This window comes from Lynx rufus, unplaced genomic scaffold (genome assembly GCF_022079265.1).
Source record: "Lynx rufus isolate CCGP_SWC_20201006 ecotype Redwood Valley unplaced genomic scaffold, mLynRuf1.p SCAF_7, whole genome shotgun sequence".
NCBI classification, from domain to species: domain Eukaryota; kingdom Metazoa; phylum Chordata; class Mammalia; order Carnivora; family Felidae; genus Lynx; species Lynx rufus.
Genome location: NW_025814889.1, coordinates 120,252,072 through 120,278,842, shown reverse-complemented (window position 1 = coordinate 120,278,842; position 26,771 = coordinate 120,252,072). Strand labels below are relative to the sequence as shown.

General features: G+C 34.9%; 1 protein-coding gene and 1 pseudogene across 5 annotated transcripts in view; one reads left to right on the top strand and one right to left on the bottom strand.

Annotated features, from left to right (window-relative positions):
* ANKS1B (ankyrin repeat and sterile alpha motif domain containing 1B) overlaps window positions 1–26,771 on the top strand; it is a 1,075,523-nt gene that overhangs the window by 318,958 nt on the left and 729,794 nt on the right. The gene's annotated exons all lie outside the window — the stretch shown is intronic.
* LOC124501201 (39S ribosomal protein L40, mitochondrial-like) lies at window positions 25,670–26,402 on the bottom strand (annotated as a pseudogene).

The following is a 26,771-nucleotide window of genomic DNA, read 5'->3' as shown; positions in this document are numbered from 1 at the left end:
TTTTAATTTATAGTCACTTTAAAATATATTCTTATATATTTTGTTTTTACTTCATTTTTAAAATTTTTTTTTTCACTAATTTTAAAAACACTTCCATAGTAGCTTGATATTGGGGCACATGGCAAGATTAATTCTAGGGACATTGATCATTGTCCAGTATCCCAAAGGACCTGAGTCTTGTGGACTATAAGAAATGAGTTACACCATTCTGCTTCCTTTTTCATGTGGTTCTGCTTAATAGCATTGCAGACATAGCAGAAAACAAATCATAATATAGTCTGTATAACAGTTTGATAGACCATAAAAAAAGAATCCTTTGACTGAGGACTTTAAATGTCCTAATTTCAGCCATTCCTCTGGAGGTTTGAGTAAGAAGCTGCCTGACATGTGGCAGACCAAAGCATGGAACCAAGTATCCACCCTCTGCAAGGAGTCTTTCTGAACTAATCCCATGCTTTAGTCACCACTAGAAACCAGTTCTCTCAGGTCATCTATCATCACCCAAACTCTCACCCTTTTGTTGCTGTTATTGAACTGAGCTTCCATTCCTTCTCTACTCCCTACTGCCTGTGATAAACAAAACCCTTATGTTCCCATCATCTCCTTGTGAATGTTTCTTCATTTCTTGGCTTTATTTAGAAGTACTTACCTTTATTTTATACATTTAATTTATATCAGCTGCACCGTTACCATGATATTGGTTAAGACTGGAATCTATATATGTTTGTAAAAAGGGTCCTAAACCAAAATTTGTACCATGGACAATTGCTATTCTCATCATTCCCTTTTTTTCAGTAATCATCCCTTCAACATGTATTTATTGTTTTCTTGCTATATATCAGACACTGTTTTAAGTAAGGAGGATACAGTGAGAAAATCTTGTATTCTAGTAAGGGAGTCAAATAATAGCAAGTAAAGAAAGAAGCAAGAACTTTTGATAGTGATAAATGCTGTGTGACAAAAGTTTTAAAGGTGATGGAAATGAGTGATGGGAGTGAGAAATAGATGACACATTAAATTGTGTAGTCAAGGAAGGGCTCCTTGAGAAGGTGACATTTGAGTTGAAACCTAACGACAGGAAGGGACCAGCCACATGAAGAACTGTGTCAGGCAGGGTGAAGCACAAGTCAAAGGGCAGAGGGCTTCCCTAGAGTGATTTAGGGATGTGTTAGAGATTGAGGTCAAGATTGGGGCCAAATTTTATTGGGCTTTGTAGATCTGGGTAAAAAGTTTTGATTTTATTGTCATTTAAGTCAGATGTCATTAAGAGGGTTTTAAGCAAGGGTTTATATGACTTAATTTAAATTTTTTAAAAAAATCAGGTAGTATATGCCTACCTGCTTATATTGAATATGTATCTGTGTTCATATGTATTTGTAAAGGCAAACTACCCAAGCAGAACATTAAATTGTTAGGAAGTTTTGGTTGGTGTTAGGGCTAGATTCAGAGAAATCCCAGTATTTTGGGAGAAAGTGATGTTTTGTTCCCTGCCTTGTAAGTTAATAGCCTACACAGTACATGTTCTGTTTTTTTTTTTTTATACTTAAAAGTATTATGTGCTTTTTTGGAAAAATGGGAAAATGAAGAAAAGTGTAAAGAAGAAAAAAATTATTGATAGTCATACTGTTCAAACAAAACACTTTTGATGAATTTCTTGATTTTTTCTATGCAAGTGTGTATATATGTGTATATGTGTATACTGTATACACACTGTCTTTACAAATACATATGAACACAGATACATATTTAATATAATCAGGTAGGCATACATATATACCCATATACATACACATATATATTTGTCATTATATTGTATATACTCTTTGGAGTTCTGCTTTTTTATTGAACAAACATTTTCCATATGTTCATAGTTTTTATAAACCATTATTTCTAATGAGAGTGTATCACTAAGAGATGGAAACATTGCTGAAGAAGTATTTTCAAGATGGAGTACAAGGATAGATAAGAATTCTCCCTTTCATTGAACATCCTTTAGATTTTTTTATATTCATTTCCTAGTAGACTGGGGAAGACCAAACCAAAGCAACATTTTTTTTTGTCTGAGAAAGAATTCAGAGAACCAAAAAGTATATTTTCAGTCTGTTTTAATTATGGAAAACCTGGAAATATTACTGTTGATTTGAGATGAGGAGATAAATAATGAGACATGGGCAAAACATGATAGTAAACCATAAACATGATCATGTTTCATGTGTAAACATGTGTAGGGAGGTCTGATAGGAGAAAGGTTTCCGTGTAAACATACATGGTAGGGAGGTCAGACAGGAGAGAGCCCACAAAGGTGCTACGTGTAAAAGAAAAATCAATTTTCAAAAAAACGATGGAGCACATGTGTAGGAATAGTTTACCTGTGAATATAAAGTGGATATTCTCCACTGAGAATGGCTTCCTTACTCAGAGGTAGAGAATTAATTTGGTTAGCTTCACTGAAAAGGAAGTGACTAAATCTACTTAGGAAAGGCAGGTGGTAATGCTACAAAGAGGTTTCTTCAGTTTTAAGGATGCCATGCTTTATTGCAGACACTTCAGTTAAACAGAGGATACATACTTAATACATTGCTTTTGGCTCTGGGCTATCACTAGACAGAGCTTGTTAATCCATTCCTTGAAGTGCCTCTCTGCTTTTCCTTCTTTTGCAGCCTCACTCATTGAGTAAGCTGCATCCTGAGATATCTCTTTTTCTTATCTGCTTTCCTTCCCATAGCTACTTAATCAAAACAGGCCAGAGAAATATGAAGTGGGCAGCTTTTTCATACTTAAATATTTATGCAATACAGACAATAATGCCCCAACTTAACTTTTCAAATGGAACACAGCTGGTTTTAAATAGAACTGGAGAGTGTGATGCTAAGTGAAATAAGCCATACAGAGAAAGACAGATACCATATGGTTTCACTCTTATGTGGATCCTGAGAAACTTAACAGGAACCCATGGGGGAGGGGAAGGAAAAAAAAAAAAAAAAAAAAAGGACGTTAGAGTGGGAGAGAGCCAAAGCATAAGAGACTGTTAAAAACTGAGAACAAACTGAGGGTTGATGGGGGGTGGGAGGGAGGGGCGGGTGGGTGATGGGTATTGAGGAGGGCACCTTTTGGGATGAGCACTGGGTGTTGTATGGAAACCAATTTGTCAATAAATTTCATATAAAAAAAAAATAAAAAAAAATAAATATATTAGAGATTTATTGATAAATTCAGGAATGTAGCCACATATCTTGCAAATGTGTAAATAAAAGAGAAACAAGTTTACAGTTGATTTTATTCTAAAAATAAAGTTAAATAAGCATATCAAAATAAAGTAAGGCAAAGAAGTTAGCATAGTGCTTGGCATATAGTAAGTGCTCAAACATTACAGACTCTGGAGCTAGACCTCTAGGATTCAGGTTCCATCTATATTTGTTTCTTTTCTTTCTTTTTTTTTTTTTAGCATTTTGACCATTTTTTAAAAATATGAAATTTATTGTCAAATTGGTTTCCATACAACACCCAGTGCTCATCCCAACAGGTGCCCTCCTCAATACCCATCACCCACCCTCCCCTCCCTCCCACCCCCCATCAACATCTATATTTGTTTCTTACTGGCTGTATGACTTTGGGCAAGTTACTAAAACTCCCTATGCCTCAGTTTCAATATCTGTAAAGTGAAGATAATCACAGTACTATCTCATAGGGTTGTTCTGAGAATTAAGTGAGTGATTGTATAGAAGGTATTTAGAATTGCACCTGGTACACAATGAGTCTTAGATGTGTTAGCTATTGTGTTGTAGCAGTAGGTGATATTCAAGAAGTCATAGATCATTTTTGTGACAATGATCTAAAATAAAATGAAGTGAAATACTGTGAAATAGTATTAAAGTGAAAACTATGTCAAATAGAAATATATCAGAAATCTTTTACCTTCATTAAAATGAAGGTTATTCCAAGGTAGAGCATGCGACTCTTGATCTCAAGTTGATGAGTTCAAGCCCAAGTTGGATGTAGAGCTTTAACAAATAAATAAAATGAAAGGTATTCTTACTTGGAATAAGAATTTTTCTCTATGAATTCTGTATTTCTTTCTCTTTTTTTTTTGAATGCATACATTTTATGACTTTACATTCTTTTTAGGCTTGAGAAAAGGAGGTGTTGGACTTCAGATCATGTTCCCCCAATCCAGCTAAATACCACTGGCAGTTTTTTTCAGACTGGCAAATTTGTTCTAATCATCTTGTTTAAATGAATATCATGAATACTAAATATATAGAATATTTTTCACACTACTGAAGTACAATTGGTTTAGACATTCAGAACATTTAAATGAGAACTCATGTGTGAAAAATTAAGTTACTGATGATAGGAATATCAGTTAAGTTATAAAATGAATTTCTTGTAGAATTTCACAGATTGATACTTCACTAATCTTGCTTTAAATAATAAATTCCTGGGACATACATTAAGTATGATGCATGGCTTCTCCAATCACAGAAACCTTCCTTCTGAATTCATGTTTTCTTGTATATTGCCAAATTAAGGATTCTGCTTCTAATGCCTTCATTAAATCTCTATCATTGTTTTAAAATCTCAAACTGGAATTAAAAATAATTTTATAAGTACTTTGTTATATTAAAATTCATCTGAGATTTTATCTGGATGGACACATCTTAAACCTTAAACCTCAGGGGCTTCTGGTGCTGTCCCACTTATCACAAATGTCTCAGGTTATTTGCTATCAGATTCAACCTTTTTAATTTTAAAAAACAAAAAGAGAAATTTATGCAAAGTGATAGATAAACTCTGGGTATGCTTGAAATACATATTAGTGTATGCTTTTTAAAAACTTGCATTTTAGCAGTGATGGAGAGACTTTGAATTGCAAAGTGATGGTTATATTAAATGTGTTTTGTATATATAACAAATGAGGCATGGAGGAAGGGTGGGATTAGGAGACCTGAGTTTGGTTGACTCTGCTGCTCTCCATAGTGTCTCACCTTGACAGCTATTTAACTGCTATGACTCTCATTTAAAAAAACCTATAAAATAAAAGTCTTATACTAGATCAGCATTTTCTAAATAGTATGATGACTAGTTCTGATTTCTAGTCTGTTAGCAGGCATTACTGGTATAAATGTTCCATGATCAAATATATTTCTGAAATTGAAGAGGTTTCTTTGCTTCTGAACTTCTCGGTGTTGTGTATATGCATCTCTAAAAGGGAGAAAAGAACAAGCAGAGTTTCCTAAACTTAGGTAGCTACAGTGTCACTTTTTGTAGTGACACTATTTTGGGAATACCATTTGTGAACTCCTGAGCTAGATTATCTTATACATACCTCCTGATTCTGATTCTATTGCATTTGCTAATATAACTTTAGGTAAGTTGTCGAATATATAAAGGCATAATCATTAATATTCTTGACTTCCTTGAAAATAGTTCTATAATAAAAATCTCTGTTTTCTGTTTTCATTCATTGTCACAAGCCTGTGCCCAGCTGGCATCTCTGATATAAAAAGATTGAATCTTATAAATTAACTTTTCAAATTAGGATGCATTATTTTTTGTGTAAAGCAAATTGTACTTGTAAAGTGCCACAAAAAGCAATCTCTTAGTTACTTTTATGCTTTTCCTAAATGCATTAACATAATGGGATACTGTGAACATTAAGCTAAAGATACAATCTTACTCTGAAAAATGATCTTTCTTTTTTAAGGCAGTGTTAAAATTTGAGAGATAGAGTAGTTATTAAAGGAAATATAGCAAGGAAGTCTCATTTATGAAAATAAAACTTTATTGGTAGGAAAGAAGTGGAAATTTTAATTGGAAAAGTTTACACAGAATACAAAGTTTGATTAAAAAGATCATCTTCATAGCTTAGAATAAAGGGCTGAAATATATTTTGGAATCTGCTTATAGATGATCTTTATCATTCTCATTATTGAGACCTATTGGACACTGGTACTACAATAAGATATTATATGCTGACTCTATCCAAAAGGGCTTTACTTTATAGTAGCAATACTAAAGAGGCATTATGACTGATAGCTGACATGTTCCTAGAAAATTTCCAGGAATTAAGTAGAACCTAAGCTGAAGACTGAACTTTGAATGTAAAGACAAGGGAAGACATTTCAGATAGAAGGAGGGATGTGAGAAGGTAGGAAGGCATTCTTATGTCCTAAAGGAAGCAATTCGTAAACCACTTTACATTGAGACAAAAGACTTTGTACTTGAAAAATAGAAGTAATAAAAATAGGGCTGAAGATGTAGGTAGGGAATTTGGAGGGAGTTAGAATTCCTTTGATTTTCTTAAACTTTAAATTAGATTAAGAAAACATACTTAGAAGCAATTTTTAACCCAGTTAAGTTTTGAATTCCTTCCGAGTTGTGTGTTGACATGAGTGACTGATGTCCCCTGGGGAAATGGCTGAGGCATTTTTCTCAGAACAGGAATCTCTGGCCCAGAACAACACATCTATGAATAGTGATTTGCTGACCACAGAACCACCTGCTTGTCAAATCCTCATGATCCACAGTCTTCCTGTAGCTTTTTTGTTGTCTGTCTGTGCCTGGTGCTCTTTTTCAGCATTTATTGAGTGTACCCTGTGCTCTCATAAAAATGATAATCTCTTTCTTTCCTTCCCAGAAGCACAAAAATACTGCAGTTATGTGATTTGGTTTAAGAGAGAAAAGATGTAGGGATTGGGAAGTCATGGGATAGAAAAATTGTAAGGACCACTGGGCTAAGGTAATTTTTCATCAGTTCCCTAGAGGATTTATGTAAGTGGTAAGTTTTCATTTCCGAAGCCTTTTAGGATTGGTAGTTCTCCTCAGCATTTATGAGGTCTCTAGCACCTGGACCCAAAGTACATATCATCAGACATAAATAGAACAATAAATGTTTTGTTTTCTCTGATGTAGACTTTAAGAATAATTTTCCAGAATGGTAGTCAGTATCTAAAGAAAGTTAGCTAATTGGATACAGTCTAGGTGGCCAAAACTCATAGCATAAAAATTATGGAGGAATTGCCTTGAAACACATTGGTACTAGCAATCAAATTCTACTAAAATTGATTATTTACCATTTAATAATTTAAAAATACTCATGGCCAATGATTCCTAAATCTAAGTTTCTAATTTCCAAATATATATGTACACAACTAAAAGTTGAAATCCTTCTCTTGTAATTATTCTAAATTACCCCCTTTTCTCTGCAGTCAGTCAGTGATAGTCATATTTATATCTTATCCATCCCTTACTTTTATCCCTGAATAACTAAGAATCTTTTTATTCTTTACCCAAATTTTTATTTAAATTCCAGCTAGTTAACATACATAACTAGTAATATTAGTTTTGGGTAGAATTTAGTGATTCATCACTTACATCCAACACCCAGTACTCATCACAAGTGCCATCCTTAATACCCATTACCTATTTGACCCATATACCCTACCTCCCCTCCAGTAGCTCTCAGTTTCAGTTTGTTCTCTATAGTTAAAAGTCTGTTTCTTGATTTGTCTCTCCCCTCCTCTGGTCATTTGTTTTGTTTCTTAAATTCTATATATGAGTGAGATGATATGGTATTTGTCTTTCTCTGACTGACTTATTTCTCTTAGCATAATACACTCTAGTTCCATCCACATCATCGCAAATGGCAAAATTTCATTCTTTTTGATGGCTGAGTAATATTCCATTATATATATATCTTCTTTATCCATTCATCAGTCACTGGACAAATATTTGGGCTATTTCCATAATTTGCTTTTGTTGATAATGGTGCTATAAGCATCAGGGTGCATATATCCCTTTGAATCAGTATTTTTGTGTCCTTTGGATAAATACCTAGTAGGGCAATTGCTGGGCCATAGGGTAGTTCTATTTTTAACTTTCTGAGGAACCTCCATACTGTTTTCCAGAGTGGCTGCACCAGTCTGCATTCTCACCAATAGCGTAAGAGTGTTTGCCTTTCTCCACATCCTTGCCAACACTTGTTTCCTGAGTTGTTAATTTTAGCCATTCTGACACTGTATTTCCCTGGTGATTAGTGATGTTGATTGTTTTTTGGATGTTGAGTTTTATGCTTTTTATATATTTTGGCTACTAACCCTTTATCATATATGTCATTTGCAAATATCTTCTCCCATTCCATAGGTTACTTTTCGTTTATTTATTGTTTCCATGGCTGTGCAAAAGCTTTTAATTTTGATGTATTACCAATAGTTTATTTTTGCTTTTTTTCCTTTGCATCAGGAGACATATCTAGAAGGATTTTACTTTGGCCAATGTCAGAGAAAGTACTTCCTGTGCTCTCTTCTAAGATTTTTATGGCTTCAGATCTCACATTTAGGTCTTTCATCCATTTTGAACTTATTTTTGTGCATAGTATAATAAAGTGGTCCAGTTTCATTCTTTTGGATGTAGCTGTCCAGTTTTCCCAACATCATTTGTTGAAAAGACTTTTTCCCATTGCATATTCTTGTCTCCTTTGTCAAAGATTAGTTGACCATGTAATTGGGGTTTATTTCTGGTATGTCTATTCTGTTCTTTTGACCTATGTGGCAGTTTTTTGCCAGTACTATAGTGTTTTGATTGCTACAACTTTGTAGTATGTCTTGAAATCTGGGATTGTGATTCCTTCAGTTTTTTTCTTTTTCAAGATTGCTTTGGCTATTTGGGGTCTTTTGTGGTTCCATACAAATTTTAGGATTGTTTGTTCTAGCTCTGTGAAGAGTGCTGGTGTTGTTTTGATAAGGATTGCATTGAATGTGTAGATTGGTTTGGGTAGTATAGACATTTTAACATTTGTCTGCTAATCCATGAGCATGGAATGCCTTTCCATTTTTGGATGCCATCTTCAGTTTCTTTCATCAGTGTTTTATAGTTTTCAAAGTACCGGTCTTTCAACTCCTTGGTTAAATTTATTCCAGGTATTTTATTATTTTTGGTGCAGTTGTAAATGGGATTTTCTTAATTTCTCTTTCTGCTACTTTAATATTAGTGTATAGAAATGCAACAGATATTTGTGTATTAATTTTGAGTCATGGTGCCTTACTGATTTCATTTACCTGTGCCAGCAGTTCTTTTGATGGAATCCAGGGTTTTCTATATATGGTATCATGTCATCTGTAAACATTGACAGTTTTATTCTTTACCAATTTGGATGCCTTTTACTTCTTTTTCTTGTCTGATTGCTGTAGCTGGGAACTTCCAGTACTGAATAAATAAAAGTAGTGAGAGTAGACATCCTTGTTTTGTTCCTGATATGAGGGGAAAAGCTCTCAGATTTTACCATTGAGGATGATGTTAGCCATGGGTTTTTATATATGACCTTTATTATGGTAAGGTATATTCCCTCTACTTGTTGTGGGTTTTTATCATGAATGAATGTTGTACAATGTCACCTGCTTTTTCTGCTTCTATTCCAATGATTGTATGCTTTTTATCCTTCTTGATGTGATGTATCATGTTGATTGATTTCCAAATATTGAAGCATGCTTACATCCTAGGAATGAATTGCAGTTGGTCATGGTGAATGATTTTTTAAATGTATTGTTAGGTTCGGATTGCTAATATTTTGTTCAGGATTTTTGCATTTATGTTCATCAAAGATATTGGCCTGTAGTTCTTGTTTTGTGTAGTATCTTTAATTGATTTTGGAATAAGGGTAATGCTGGCTTCATATAATAAATTCAGAAGTTTTTCTTCTATTTTTTTGGAATAATTTGAGAAGAATAGATATTAACTCTTCTTTAAATGTTTAGTAGAATTCATCTGTGAAGTCTTCTGACCCTAGACTTTCTTGTTTCTTGAGGGTCTTTTGATTACTGATTCAATTTCATTGCTGGTAATCAGTCTCTTCAAATTTTCTATTTCTTCCTGATTCAGTTTTGGGAGGTTATATATTTCTAGAAATTTATTCATTTCCTGTAGGTTGTCCATTTTGTTGGCATATAATTTTTTAATATTCTCTTATAATCATTTAGATTTCTGTGGCATTGGTTGTTATTTCTTCTCTTTCATTTCTGATTCTGAGTCCTCTCCTTTTTTTCATCAGTCTGGCTAAAGTTTTATCAATTTTGTTGATCTTTTCAAAGATCCAACTCCTGTTTTTGTTGATATGTTGGTTTTTTTTTAGTTTCTGTGTTGTTAATTTGTTTTAATCTTTGTTAAAACATAACATTGCTTTGGAGTTTTAGTCTTTCTTTTTTTTTTAGCTTTTTTGGGTATAAGTTTAAGCTGTTTATTTGAGATTTTTCTTGCTTCATAAGGTAGGCCTGTATTGCTATAACCTTCCCTCTTAGTACTGCTTTTGCTCTATCCCAAAGATTTTGGACCATTGTGTTTTCATTTTTATTTGTCTCCATGTATTTTTTTATTTCTTTATTGATTTCTTGTTGACCCATTCACTATTTAGTAGCATGTTATATCACCTCCATGTGTTGGTGTTCTTTCCAGATTTTCCCTTGTGGGTGATTTCTAGTTTCATAGCATTGTGGTCAGAAAACATGCATGGAATGGCTTTGATCTTTTTGGATTTCTTGAGACTGTTTTGTGGACTAACGTGATTTATTCTGGAGAATGTTCTATGTGCACTTGAAAAGAATGTGTATTCTGCTGTTTTAGGATGGAATGTTCTGAATGTATCTGTTATATTCATCTGTTGCAATGTGCCATTCAAAGCCACTCTTTCCTTGTTGATTCTCATTTTGGATGATCTATCCATTGATGTAAGTGAGGTGTTAAAGTCCCCTACTATTATTGTATTACTATTGATTACTTCCTTTATGTTTGTTATTGGGTGCTTTAGGTATTAGGGTGCCTCCATGTTGGGTGAATAAAATTTACAAATGTTATATCTTCTGGTTGGATTATTCCCATGATAATTAGAGAGTGTTCTTTGTCTCTTACTAAAGTCATTGTTTTATTATATTTTTTAATATTTATTTATTTTGAGAGAGAAAAAGAGAGAGATTAAGAGAGAGCAAGGGAGGGACAGAGAGAATGGGAGAGAGAGAATCCTAAGCAGGCTCCACACTGTAAGTGTAGAGCCTGACATGGGGCTTGAACTGACAAACCACAAGATCATGACCTGAACCAAAATCAACAGTTGGACACTTAACCAACTGAGCCACTGAGGTGCTACTTAAAGTCCTTGTTTTAAAGTCCATTTTGTCCAAAATAAGTACTTCTACCCTGACTTCCTTTTCATTTCCATTTGTGAGATAAGTGCTTTCTCCATCTCTTCAGTTTCAATCTGCATGTGTTTTTAGTTCTGAAATGAGTTTTCTGTAGGCAGCATATACATGGGTGTTGCTTTTTTATCCTTTCCACCATTCTTTGTCTTTTCATTGGAGTGTTTAGTTTATTTACAGTTAAAAGTAATTATTGATGGATATGCATTTATTGCCATTTTGTTACTAGTTGTATGGTTGTTTTTGTAGTTCTCTATTCATTTCTTCTTTTGCTCTCTTCTCTCATCATTTGCCTTTTTTAGTGGTGTACTTGGATTCCTTGTTCTTTATTTTTTGCATATCTATTACTAGTTTTTGAGTTGTGGTTGCCATTAGGCTTATATATAACATCTTATGAATATAGCAGTCTATATTAGGTTGATGGTTGCTTAAATTTAAACCTATTCTAAAAGCACTAAATTTATTCCTCCAACCCTCCCCACCATTTTAGGTATATGGTATCATACTTTAAATTCTTTTATTTTGTGAGTCCCTTGACTGAATTTTATAGATATACTTAATTTTACTGCTTTGTGCTTCCTACTTAATCCTGCTTATGGTCTTTCCTTTCCATTCAAAGAGTTCCCTTTAACATTTCTTGTAGGGCTGGTTTCATCATCATGAATTCCTTTAACTTTGTTTCTCTGGGAAAATTTTTTTCTTAAGTGCAAGTTATTTAACATATAGTGTAATGTTTTCAGGAGTAGAATTTAGTGATTCATTACTTACATATAACGCCCAGTGCTCCTCCCAACAAGTGCCCTCCTAAATGCTCATCACCAGTTTAGCCCATCCTCCACTCAACCCTGCTTCAGCAACCCTGAGTTTGTTGTCTGGTATTTAAGAGTCTCTTATGGTTTGCCTCCTTCTCTGTTTTTATCTTATTTTTCTTTCCCTTCCCCTATGTTCATCTGTTTTGTTATATATATATAACATATATATATATATATATCACATCTTTTTTATCCATTCATCAGTCCAAATGGACATTTGAGCTATTTTCATAATTTGGCTATCGGCTATTGTTTTTTTTTTTATTTTTTAATGTTTATTTTTGAGAGAGAGAGAGAGACAGAGTACAAGCAGGAGAGGTGCAGAGACACAGAGAGAGAGAAAGAGAGAGAAAGAGACAGAGAGAGAGAGAGATGCACAAAATCAGAAGCAGGATCCAGGCTCTGAGCTGTCAGCACCTAGCCCAATGAGGGGCTCGAACCCATGAACCATGAGATCATGACCTGAGCCAAAGTCAGATGCTTATCCAACTGAGCCACCCAGGTGCCCCTGGCTATTGTCTATTGTTGATAGCACTCCTATAAATTTGAATCAGAAAGTTCAAATGCAGCCCCTTTGAATCAGCATTTTTATATCTTTTGTATCCTTTAGATATCCTAGTAGTACTATTGCTGGGTCTTAGGGTAGCTCTATTTTTAATTTTTTTAGGAGCCTCCATACTGTTTTCCAGAGTGGCTGCACCAGTTTGCATTCCCACCGGCAGTACAAAAGGGTTCTCCTTTTTCCACATCCTTGCCAACATCTGTTGTTCCTGAGTTGTTAATTTTAGCCATTCTGACAGGTGTGAGGTGGTATCTCATTGTGGTTTTGTATTTCCCTGATGATGCATGATGTTGAGCATCTTTTCATGTGTCTGTTACTTTCTGGATGTCTTCTTTTGAAAAGTGTCTGTTCATGTCTTTTGCACATTTCTTCACTGGATTATTTGGTTTTTGGGTATTGAGTTTGATAAGTTACAGATTTTGGATACTAACCCTTTAGCTTATATATCATTTACAAATATCTTCTCCAATTCCATTGGTTGCCTTTTAGTTTTATTGATTGTTTCCTTCACTGTACAGATTTTTATCTTGATGTGATCCCAATAGATCATTTTTGTTTTTGTTTCCTTTACCTCTGAGACATGTCTATTAGGAATTTGCTGTGGCCAAATTCAAAGAGGTTGTTGCTTATTTTCTCCTCTAGGATTTTGATGGCTTCCATCTTCTATTTAGATCTTTCATGCATTTTGAGTTTGTTTTTATATATGAGGTAAGAAAGTGGTCTGGGTTCATTCTTCTGCATGTCACTGTCCAGTTTTCCCAACACCTTTTGCTGAAGAGACTGTTTTTTTCCACTGCATATTCTTTCCTACTTTGCCAAAGATGAGTTGTTTATGTCTTTGTGGGTCCATTTCTGGGTTCTCTATTCTGTTCCACTGATCTGTGTGTTTGTTTTTGTGCCAGTACCATACTGTCTTGATGATTATAGCTTTATAATACAGCTTGAAGTCTGGAATTGTGATGCCTCCAGCTTTGATTTTCTTCTTCAATATTACTTTGTCTATTTGGGGTCTTTTCTGGTTCCATACAGATTTTAGAATTGTTTGTTGTAGCTCTGTGAAGAATGCTGGTGTTATTTTGATAGGGATTGCATTGAATGTGTAGATTGCTTTTAGGTAGTAAAGACATTTTAACAATATTTTTTCTTCCAATCCAGGAGCATCAATGTTTTTCCATTTCTTTGTGTCTTCTTTAATTTCTTTCAAAAGCATTCTATAGTTTTTAGTGTATAGATATTTTACCTTTTTTGTTAGGTTTATTCCTAGGTATTTTATGGTTTTTGGTGCAATTGTAAATGAGATTGATTCCTTCACTTTCCTTTCTGCTACTTCATTATTGATGTATAGAAATGCAACTGATTTCTATACATTGATTTTATATCCTACAACTTTGCTTAATTCATGTATCAGTTCTAGCAATATTTTGGTGGAGCCTTTCAGGTTTTCCACGTAGAGTATCATGTCGTCTGCAAAGAGTAAAAGTTTGACTTCTTCCTGGCTGACTTGGATGCCTTTTATTTCTTTTTGTTGTCTGATTGCAGAGGCTAGGACTTCCAGTACTACGTTGAACAGCAGTGATGAGAATGGACATCTGTCTGGAAAACTCTATATGTCTCATATTCTGAATGATAACTTTGCTGGATAGAGTATTCTTGGTTTCTGGGTTTTTCCTTTCAGCACTTTGAAAACTCGCTTCTGGCCTGCAAAGTTTCTGCTGAAAAATCAGCTGATAGCCTTATGGGGTTTCCCATGTATATATCTACTTCCTTTACTTTTGATGCTTTTAAAATTATCACTTTTTTTTTTTTGCCATTTTAATTACTCTGTCTTCATGTGGACCTTCTTGGGTTGATTTTTTTGGGTGTTCTCTGTGTCTCCTGGATCTGGATTCTGTTTCTTTCCCTAGTTTCAGGAAGTTTTCAGCTATTATTTCTTCAGATACATACTATGTCCCCCTTTCCTCTCTCTTCTCCTTCTGGGATCGCTATAATGTGAATGTTATTATACTTGATTATGTTGCTGAGTTCCCTATTTTCATTTTTCATTATTTATGATTTTTTCTCACTTTTGTTCATATTGATTGCTTTCCATTATTCTTTCTTATGGGTCACTGATTAATTTTTCTGCCTTTTCTAGTCTACTAATTATTCCATCCATTGTGTCTTAAATTCAGTTATTGACTTCTTCCTCTTTGGTTGGTTTTGGTTCTTTTTTATATCTCTTTGTTATGGTCTCAATAACATTGTCCACTGTTTTCTCAAGTCCAGTGAGTATCTTTATGACTATTACTTTAAATTCTCTATCAAACACCTTACTTATATCTGTTTTGTTTAGCACTCCTGCTGTGATTTTTTCATTCTTTCATTTGAGACATATTCCTCTATCTCCTCATTTTGGCTAACTTCCTATTTCTGTGTGTTAGGAAAGTCATTTATGTCTCTTACTTTTGAAAATAGTAGCCTCATGAAGAAAAGATCCTGTAGTGAGTGCCCTGTGGTGCAGTGTCCTCTGTTCATCAGAACCTCATGCTTTAAGGGAGTCTCCTATGTGTATTGCATGCACCTTCGTGTTGTGCTGAGCCACTCTTGCCTTCAGTCTAGTTTTCTGTAATGGCTCTTGTTGTCTGTTGTGGGCAGGGTTTGGTCCCTGTGTTATTAGTGGGCCTGTCTGGGGTTGCCTTGGACTTGAGTTGAGTCAGACCAGGCATTTGCCAGAGATGCAGTAGCATGGAATTTCAGAGCACTTTCCTTGTGTTGTCCCTGAGAAGCTTTAATTGGTGAGCAGGGGTTACAGTCAGACCCAATGTCTGCCCCCTGCCTACTGCTGGGGCCATAGGGAAGTATGATTATCTTTCCCTCTCCTCCGAGCAGGAGTCACTGTGGAGTGGTGATGGCTCCCATTTTGTGGCACCACTTTGGTGGTCTCTAACCAAGGAATTTTTGATAGGGACAGGTCCACAGGAGAATACGGGGTTGGAGTGTGGTGGTAGCAAGGTTTCTGCAGGTCTGGAGCCAGTTTAGAAAACTGCCACAGAGGTGTGCCTGGGTAGCTTAGTAGGTTGAGTGTCTGACTTCAGCTCAGGTTATGATCTCGTGGTTTTGGAGTTCCAGCCCTGCATTGGGCTCTGTGCTGACAGCGCAGAGCCTAGAGCCTGCTTCAGATTCTGTGTCTCCCTCTCTTTCTTCCCCTCCCCTACTTGCTCTCTCTCTCTCTTTATCAAAAATAAATAAACATTAAAAAAAAGAAAAAGAAAACTGCCACAGAGCTAGAGGGGATGGATCAGCAGAAGTGAGTCCTTAGGAAGGTGGGTAGGAGAATTTCTACACTGTCCCAGTTATCTGTGTATTTGAGCTGGCTGGAAAGCTAAGAAAATGGTCCCTGCCAACTCTTTTTCCTGGGGATGTCTCCCAATGATTTCAGTTCCTCCATCACCAGCTGTGAAGTTAGTAAGCAGTTTCTCTCCCCATACCCCAGAGATATTTTCAAACTGCTGCTTCTATGCTGTATCTCCACAGGTGCTGTTTCTTTTGCTTTTTAAGGGTGGGGAATCAGTTCCTCTCACCCTTTAACTCTTCTAGAGTTGAACCCACTAATTCTTAAAGTTCCAGGTATTAAGCCCTGCTCATTGTAGGAACTCAAGAAATTAGGCCCCTCTGGTTTTCAAAGCCAAATGTTATGGGGATTCATCTTTTGTGTTTAGGTTCCCTATGCCTGGTGTGTGTTGTTAGGGTCTGTTTCCTTCTCCTCTCTGAGCCTGTAGCATCCTTCTCCTGTGGTTGGTCCTATGTGTCCCTTTAGCTTCTGACCACGTGTCCACCTTCTGTACCCTCAAATGTGGCCTTTTTCTGTACATTTACCTGTGGAGAGTCTGTTCCATTAGTCTTCACATTGTTTTCTGGATTATTTACACTGATGTGGATATTATCTAGGTGTATTCATGGGACAGGTGACCTTAGAATCTTCCTACTCTGCCATCTTCCCTGGCTTCCAGAACGGAGAATTATTTTTATGCCACATGCCTGTCTAATACTTTGATTAGTACTTAATGGATAAATGAATAAAATGTGTCTTTTACCATAAGTCTTGCTGTTAAATCATTATTCTCTTACTTGGAACTCTCCACAAGCCTATTTTGTTTTCTTCATTCTGCAAAGATGTGACCTTGTATTTTATATATACAGAATGTGGCAGTATATTAACTTTCATTTCTAATGGAGTTCTTATGGGTATAAGACTCAGATGATAATTCTTATTTCTTGGTAGGGACATTAAGTATATTTTTCAACTTTGTATATAATTCGAGAGATCCACATTTCCTTACCTCTATTTCACTTTATATTGGGTTCAGAGGTAGGCCATCTGAGGAAATTAAAACAAAAAGTAATTTAACATTTTGTTAAAATTATTCATGTGTACAACTCATTTGTATGGCTTTGAAATCAGAGTATAGAATTATTCAGTTTTATTTAACAGAAGTGTTCTATCATCTGCCTCAATCTCCATTTTATAGGACCCATCTGACTTTTTTAAAGGTCTAGCCAAAATGATTAATACCATTCACTAGAGAAACCTACTATTGTAGAGATCATCTTTCTGGAAATTCTCTTAAAATAATAATGGTCATTTCCCCTAAGGAAACTTAAATGCGGTATTACTTTGTACTCTATACTATTGCATATGCCTTTCAAAGAAAATGAAGTAGTTGATAGAATGTCTTACATGATTGCTTTAAAGATCAGAAGTATATAGAAAAAATACTTGACAGGCTGATGACTTTAATATAATCTTAGGCTTTGTTTAGTTGAGTCTCCAGAATATTCTTTGTTTTTAAGGGAGTATGTTCAAGTTTCCTAAAACTATTTAGTAAAAAATATGATGTAATGGCATGTGTTCATTTAATGTGCTATTTTATTATCTCTTCACTTCTCTCTGTTTTTCTCTCTGACATTAAATAATGCTTTAAGGTCAGGGATTATGTGTTACTTACTTTTTTATACCTACTACCTAGCAGACTATCTGGCACATCATTATTCACTGGGGGATGCAATAAAAAAGGCAACACTATGTGTTAGCAATATTGTGGAGAAATTGGAACACTCATGCATTGTTGGTAGGAATATAAAATTGTATAGAGAGTTCTCTAAAATAGTTTGGTGGTTTCTTAAAAAGTTAAACATAAATTTACCATATGACCCAGAAACTCTATTCCTGGGAATCTGCCCAAGAGGAATGATCCCATTCTTTGCTGTACAGTATCTTCTCTTGGTTTGTCCTTTGTCCTCCACTTTAATCTCAACAATATAGGCACTTTCTTACTTCTACTTTTTGTACTGTCCTGAGGTCAAAGTAATCTAGCTAAAAGATGTACATGAGTAAAGTCTAAAAGCATGAGCAGGTAGTGACATTTTTATATATAAAAACAATTTATTTGCTAATACACATTTTATGAAAAAAATTTGAGAAAATATCCAATGTACATTTTTGTGCTAGACATAGTTTAGTTTGTTTGGTCTCACAATCTCACAGCTGAATCATACTTTAAAGACTAAAATTACATGAAATAAATGTAAAGCTACTATACTGGGTTGAATAGCATTCCCCCCAAGTTTGTGTCTGCTGTAATCTCCAAAATGTGACTTTATTTGGAAATAGGGTCTTTGTAGATGTAATTCGTGGATGTGAAATCATAGTGGAGTAGGATGGACTCTAAAGTCAATATGACTTGTGTTTTTGTAACCAGAGGAGAGGACATAGAGACACACATACAGGAAAGAGGTCCATGTGATTATAGAGGCAGAGATTGGGGTAATGCAGGTATAAGCCAAGGAGCACCAAGGATTGCTGGTATCATGAGAAGTTAGGAAGGAGCAAGGAAGAACCTTTCTGTAAAGCATCTAGAAGAAGCATGGTTCTGCTGACATCTTGACTTCAGATCTGTGAGAGGATAAATTTCTATTGTGTCAAGCAACCCAATTTGTGGTATTTCGTTATGGCATTGCTAAGAAGCAAATATACATTTATTGAAAATAACAATATACATGTGTATTTATATCAAAGAATCTATTAAATGACTTGCTTTAGCAATCAAGTTTCTGGCTTTGAAATTATTTCATAGCTAGCTTTGGAGCCTAGCAACTCATATTACAGAGATGCTGTACATCTATTTAAATTTATGTCATAAACATTTACCAATGAATGAAGCTGGGTTGATCATTGACACTTACAAAAATTTATGCTGTAATTTAGAAATTGAAGAGAAAGTTTTCTAAGATTAATTTAGTGGTAGAATTGAAGGATTACATGTTTATGACTTTCAACACAGTAGAATATGTATGCCATGTACTATGCACAAAGCATATGTAGTTTATCTTAAAAGTATTAAAAGATGTCATATAGGGATACTTGCCTATCCCAGTAGATTTATTTAAAACATTCCTTTAATATGAGTTAATATATGGGATCATATGTTGTAGGGAAGAAAATCTTTTATTTTACCTTTTTAAAGTTTCTTCTAGCTAGTGTAAGAATTAAATTGACATGACACAGATTAACAAGAGAAAATGAAATTTAATTTAATATGCATGAGAACCCCATATACATGAAGGTTTCACAAACAGAAAGGTAAAATGTGGTATGTATACCATCCTGAGCTAAGGAATGAGATAGGAGCTTGGGGCTTCAAAGGGGAGGATGACAATTCAGAGTACACTAAGAAGAGCAGACGTTTCTGGTAATTAGATGTTTGGCCTGCCATACAGATGTGTCATTCAGATAAATTATCTCTGATAGTAACTCTAATTCTGGGAAAGACCCCCAATTTGGATCCTTCTAAGGAGTTAAGGGAGAGGCAAAAATTTCTCTTGAGTCTGCAGGGTCTCAAATGCCTTTAGGTCAAAATAATCCCCCTGCCAAAGTTGTACATTTTGGGGAGACTTACTTTGAACCCCATCAGTAATTAAAGGAACAGTCTTGGAATGCTTAGCTAGACTATGGCAGTGCTAATTTGTTAAATTGAACATAATTAGATTTGTATTTTCTAAAATGACTTGATATATAATAATATTGATAGGCTTTCTCATTTTCTGAAAAATACATATTGCATATTTCAACATTTAAAATGAGCTATTTATCTCATTATTTTTTTTCTAGGAAAATAATTTTTAAAATACACAAGCAATGATACTTTTTATCACACAATTTTATTTTTTTAATGTTTATTTATTTTTGAGAGAAAGCACAAGCCAGGGAGGGCCAGAGAGAGAAGGGGACTGAGGATTGGAAGTAGACTCTGCTGTCAGTGTGGAGCCCGATGTGGAGCTTGAACTCACAAACCATGAGATCATGACCTGAGTCAAAGTCAGATGCTTAACCAACTGATCCACCCAGGTGCCCCTCTCACACAATTTTCTAATAAAACCAGAGTAGATACTCATTAGAGTCCACTCAGTAGAGTTTCTCAAAAACAGTTTTATCTATTGCAATAGGTAACAAATCTGTTAAAATCCTTCTAATTATATGTCCTATGTTGTGCTGGCAACTGTAACATCATAGGTTTTGGGAACTCTTAATTTAAAATATTTACAACAAAGCCAAATATTTCAAAGAATCAATTTTCAGTTTATAATGTCCTTCCATTTTGATTTTAGGAAGTTGTCTCATTTAATCCTCATATGACTATATGAATTAGGTATTAATGTCTCTATTTCACAGATAGGTAAAACCAAGGCTAATTGTTATGTGACTTGCCCAAGTAGTTGGAGATATTATTTGAGCCCACATTTGCACCAAAATCTATGCTCTTTCAAGAATAACATAACCTCATTTGGATTGGGTTAAAGCTTGCTTAAAATCAGGACTTTATGTGAAAGATTACAATTTGAATCCTGACTCTTCTGTTCATTTACTGGGTAGGATTAGGCCAGATCTCTTAACCTCAATTTTATCTGTAGTAATCATAGTAACTTCATTACTTACCACTTATTGTTCTAAGAATTTCACAGTTATTGACTCATTTAATCTTTTTTTTTTATATGAAGTTTATTGACAAATTGGTTTCCATACAACACCCAGTGCTCATCCCAAAAGGTGCCCTCCTCAATACCCATCACCCACCCGCCCCTCCCTCCCATGAATAGACACTTCTCTAAAGAAGACATCCAGATGGCCAACAGACTCATTTAATCTTTATAACAACCCTATCAAGCAGATAAAACCCCATTTTACACATGAGGAAAATGAGATTAAGAGAGTTTAAATAACTTGCTCAGTCACAAACCTCTCAGTGACAGAGCATCAAAGCCTGTGTTCTGTGCTGCCTCCCTGTGAAGATAGAGGTAAATAATACCCATCATGCAGCCGGTGGTTAGCATAAATGATATGTATGTAGGCATTTTGTAAATGGGAAAGGAGTAAAAAAAATATTAGATATTATGTATAAGAATGCTTTTTATTTTTTTTAACTGGGGAAATGTCAGGGTAGACAGTTTCCTCATAATAAGTTTTATGGAATTTAAATGCTATCATCACATCCTAATTCTAGTGATATATTTCTTGAAATATTCTTTGAAGCAAGTTATGAATTTTGCTTCATTTAACAAATAAAAGTAAATGTAAAAGTTGTCTGCTACTAGGTTAGCAATTCATGTTTTATAATTCTTGATTATTCTACTTGCTTTAACTAAGGATCATTTGCTGAAGTCAATTAGGGTTTTTTTTTTTTAATTAGTATGCTACTAGTATTTGCATAAGAAGAATTCTTAAGTACTTTAAGAGTAAATTATTGGGGCGCCTGGGTGGCGCAGTCGGTTAAGCGTCCGACTTCAGCCAGGTCACGATCTCGCGGTCTGGGAGTTCGAGCCCCGCGTCAGGCTCTGGGCTGATGGCTCAGAGCCTGGAGCCTGTTTCCGATTCTGTGTCTCCCTCTCTCTCTGCCCCTCCCCCGTTCATGCTCTGTCTCTCTCTGTCCCAAAAAAAAAAAAAAAAAAAAAAAAAAGTTGAAAAAAGAAAAAAAAAGAGTAAATTATTGCAGAGAACATCTGTTTCTTTTTGATATATTTAATTAATGAGATGATTTTGGGTATTCTTCATAAAGTATCTTATTGGACTTCTGAATTTCAAACATTTTTCAGTAAGACACTAAAATTCTGAATTGTAAAATTCTCACTGCCGTTATCTATATTCAGTCTCTGAGTTAATGTTTTAATTGACTATTATAATGCCACTTTACTTTCTGAGGACTTTCACAGTCTAGTGTCCTTTTTCTTCTTACAATATCATCTTCATCTGTATCTTCTTTTTTCCCTTCTCTTCCTCCAAGCCCCTTCCATGTTTTCTTCTTTGGTTCAAACTTTTGTTAACCTATATTACAAAAGCTCTTTTCTAATTTTTGGCCAAGGATAAAAAAAATATTTTTTTCACTTTTTTTTCACTTCTGATCTCTGTTCATACACAAATCAAGTACCCTCTTTGAGGGAGAGACAGCAGAATGAAATTCCCTCACCACTTAGTAGTGAGTTAATAATTTCCCTCCATTTGGCACTTTGTCATGACAGGATCATTCACTTCAAATTGTAATGCTTTTAGAAATCATATTCACCTGTTTCTAGTTGTCATAGTAAAGGACATTTTCTTTGCTTTATATCATTTACTAAGATAGTTCTAATCATAGTTTCACTAAAATGAACAGAGCTAAGATCTCCTAGGTAGGAAAAGTCTTGCTCGTAGTAACAAAGTCACCATTATATTAGTATGAACAGAGGCAGTCTTAAAGTATAATAACATGCTCTACTTACCCACAGAGGGCTTTTTTGGAAATGTGAACCCATTTTCAATCTATTAGAGTATTAGTTTAAATAACTATACACATAATTTGCTCTATTTATGAATGGTCATCCTAAATATGAGGATCTGTATTCCATTTGTGTGGAGGAGCAAGACTCATTGGCTTTGACTAAGACTGAACTAGGCCTCCTCCCTGATAATTCCTGTTAAATTTGTGCTTCCCTTCATAACTGGGTGTGGAATGGTAACGCTGAAAATTATTACTTACCCTTGAGAGTGGAAAGAACAAGGTTAAAAAGGATTTATGATTTTAACATGACTTAATATTGACTTTAAATATTTAGCAATCCTAAATGTTTTGGAGGCAGGATACTTTTACTCCCTTAAGAGTTCTATACACTATGGAAAAATAATTACTCCTAGAAGGTACTTGTTGTTGGATTGACGAATAATTTTAAGCATTTTGTTGCAGTGTAAAAGGAAGATTCACCAAAACATATTTTATTTCTAAGAATAGATTATTATTTTAACCAACATAAAGTATATGAAAGTAACAGTTATGTGTCTTAAAACTGTAGTCATGGTTACTTTCCATCAGAGTATTTTCTTTTCCTCCACTTTATCCTGGAAAGAAATCAAAACATCTATTTCTGACATTTTAGGATAATAAATATCATTAAGTTTTGTTCCAATGCGAGAATAAAGTATTGTTGATATTAAAAAAAAACCCAAATCCAGCTATTTTAGCAGCAAAAAGAGTTTATTAAAGAAAGCAGAGGAATTATAATTCAGGGCACGCAAACTGTGGCAAACTATAGGCAAGTTCAGAGAACAGAGAGGGGCTTGCTTTTTTGGAGGAAAGGAGGAAGTTGGGAGGGACTCTTTAGAAGAGTTCAGGGTGGTGATAGCTTCTCATTGGCTTAAGAGTGTAGTGGTTTCTCATTGGATGGGCTACTCCTGAGCAAGGAGAAATTTTTTCTTTCTCTTATTGGGGTAAAGTAAGCTTCTTCCTGTTGGGGAATGTCAGATATGCTTTTTACAAGGAGTGATAGTGTACGAGAGCCTCTTCAGGGCTTCCTGACTCCATTTTAAATAAGGTTTTCCTTATTTATTTTCACAGTATTGATATCAAATGAGATTTCCTCAACAAAAATATCTAAAGGGAAATTTAATAGTTCTCTTTGATTCCTCTGGGACTAGTTCTGCAAAGTCATTGGAAAAGTAACTAACTAGTCATTAGATAATAAGATCAGAATTATGGGTTTTGTGTGTTCTCTTACTGTTTATATCTGTATATATGTGTTTTTTAACCAGCTTTTAAATACATATTGGGTACACAATATGGTACCAGTGCTACAGAAGATATAAAAGAAAAGAAAAAAATTATAATTCACCTAAAAGGAGTAGATTCTAGGAGGAAATATAAGATACTCCTAGAAGAGAACATTGAATTTGCAATAATTTGTTCAGTATTGTCTGTTAGGTGCAGAGACTATTGAAAGTAAGAAAATAAATATGTAGAGTCAAGGTGATTTCCAAGAAGTCAGAGATTTTAAATCTCTTTTGTTCAGAATATTGTTTCTCTGATTACCACAAAAATACATGTTTAGTGAAGAAAATTTGAAAAATAAGTTGACTATAAACATTCACCCAAAATAACTAGTTTGCCTCTATGAATTCAGCTAACACTTTTCCTTTTATCTGTAGCCATTTTCTACCTGGAACAAGTTTCCCAACTCTCTTCACATGACTAATTCTTACTCATCCTTTAGGCTTTAGGCTTTAGGCTGTATGTATGTATGTATGTATGTATATATGTATTTCTTTATAGTTTATTTATTTCTATATTTATTTGAGAGAGAAAGTGTGAGTGGGAAAGGGGCAGAGAGAGAGAGGGGGGGGGAAAGAGAGAGAATACCAAGCAGGCTTTACACTTAGTGTGGAGTTCAGCCCACAAACCTTGAGATCATGACCTTAGTCTAAGTCGAATGCTTAACCGACTAAGCCACCCAGATGTCCCTAGGCTTTATTCTAAATGGCACTTGCCTTTAAAAAAGTTTTCAAACCTCCTAAATTATTTTAGGTTCTCCTACTAATGTTATCTTATTTAGTCTTTGGGCTTCCTCTACCTTCATAAAATATTTATGCTCTTGGATTCTGTGGTAGATGCTGGGAATACAGTGATAAACATGGTAAACAGAATGTCTATTACCATGGAGTTGGCAATTATGATGGAGACAGACAAGAAACAAATAAACAAATAAATCAATCTATATGACATTTTGTTCCAATTACTAGTAAATGTACTTCTCTCACTAGACCATCAACTCCATAGGATAAGTACTATGTTTTTTTAAAGAAGTTATCTAAACTAACTAAACACACTGTGTTTGTTTGAAATGAATGATTACTGAAACAATGAATGAATAAGTTGACACTTTTGTGTATTTTTCTCATAAATCACATACATAAACATACACTTTTCGTATCTGGTCAAAATTGAAATATTGTTATAAATACATACTATACATTTTTGACTTAACATATCTTGAACATATTCCTTTGTAAGTAAATGTTTTAATGGTCACATAATATTCCATTATAAGAATGTACCAGGATGATTAGTTAAGCCCCCCCCATTGAGATTCTTATTTTCACTCTTTTCCTGACTCAGAACCATACATGTAGATTTTTTCCAGTAGTTTACTATTACAGATTATGTTCTGATGATAATCTTTATGCATAAATCATTATATTTTTTGTTGTTGTTGTTTTAAATCATTATATGTTTAATTATATTTACTCAGACATATTTGAATCACTGGACAGAGGTTATTATCTTTTTTAAGGTTTTTGTATGGATTGTCAAGTTGTATTACAGAAAGGTGAGGGACAATTTATATAATTTCCTTAGGTTTTGAAACTAGCAATGGATATGACCTAATCAAAAGGATGCTGGCTGGCAGGAGCAAGGACACAGTAGTGAGAAGTAGACAATTAAAAAAGAGAGAAGAATCACATGTGTTATGTCGTGTAGTCAAGAGGGATGGGGTTGGAAATCTTGGGACAGGTGAACACTAAATGAAAACTTTCAACTTTTAAAAACAGATAGTTGGAGCTACTGTAGGATCTTGAAAAGGAGTGGGATAAAACACTCTCTGGAGTCAAACATATCATAAGTCAAATTAATAACGTGGTGACTTGATTCATTAACTCTTAAATTTCAGCTGTATTTCATTCACCTTTCAAAGGGCTTTGGGAGTCTGGATACCTTTCTGGTTCTTTAAGCTGTCCCACTACAACTGTGGGAGATTTGTGAGGGGCTATTCTATGTTTACTCAGACCCCTCTCTGAACTGTTTTGTATATAGCTTTTCTTTTCTTTTCTTGGTTAAATTTATATTTATTAACAGCATGCATGATTCTGTGAAAAACAAGCTTGACCCCTGGTCATTCTGGCTCTCAAGGGCAATGTGTTCTGAGGACAACTGCCTGAAGTTCTGTCTCTTAAACTCCATTTGTGTCTTCACCTGGTTATACCTAGTATCTGACTCAGGGGGTTGGTAGTTGGACACTGGTGGCATGTAATCTGACCCTTCCCTCTCAAGGGGGAACAGACTGGGGTTAACAGAATGAGATTTGGCTTGATGGCCTTCACATGGAGATCCTAGGACATGAGTCACAGCTCTTACAAAGCTTCCTGCTAGGCCTCAAACATGGACCTGATAGCATCCTTCTCTATCTTGTGCTCTTGCTGCTTGTACCAGTACTTCTTTTTCAGAAGCAGAGTTCTCCTCTGGCCCTTCTCAAAAAGGAGCTCTACCTGGAGATACTCTCTTTAGCCAAGAACCTTACAGGGATAATAATATCTTCAGTGGAAATTAGCTCTTAGCCAGCCTTTTCCAGCCAAGACCTACAGATCCTTTTATTCAGATGGCCTTTTGGTGCTTAGTCTTTTTTAGGATTTACCTTCTTCTTTTGTAGAGGTTCTGATCTCATGAGAATGAGATCCCAGAAGGTCAACAATGAAGCTCACTGGTGGGTGTTCCTCATCTGTGCCTGCCAAGTTCCCAGAGCAGCTATGGCCCCTCTGGCAGCCATCTGGTGAAGAATGCCTTATCTAGCATTTTGTTGAGGAGAGTTTGAAATGTTTGTAGTTTGTGCCAGGGAAAATGAGGAATCAGCTTCACTGTCCAGAGATTTGTCTAGTCTTATCTGATAGACTATGTGATAAAATAGGGAAATTCAAGGCATCATAATTCAGGAGAAATGGAAACATATGTACATTGGTTTAATATTTCCAAAATATTGTCTCTGTTACATTATTATTAGATACAGCATTTAAAAAGTTTATCATTTCTTACAGTTCATGGATTCATGCCCCATGTTGGGCTTCCCACTGACAGTGCAGAGCCTGCTTAGCATTCTCTTGTTTTC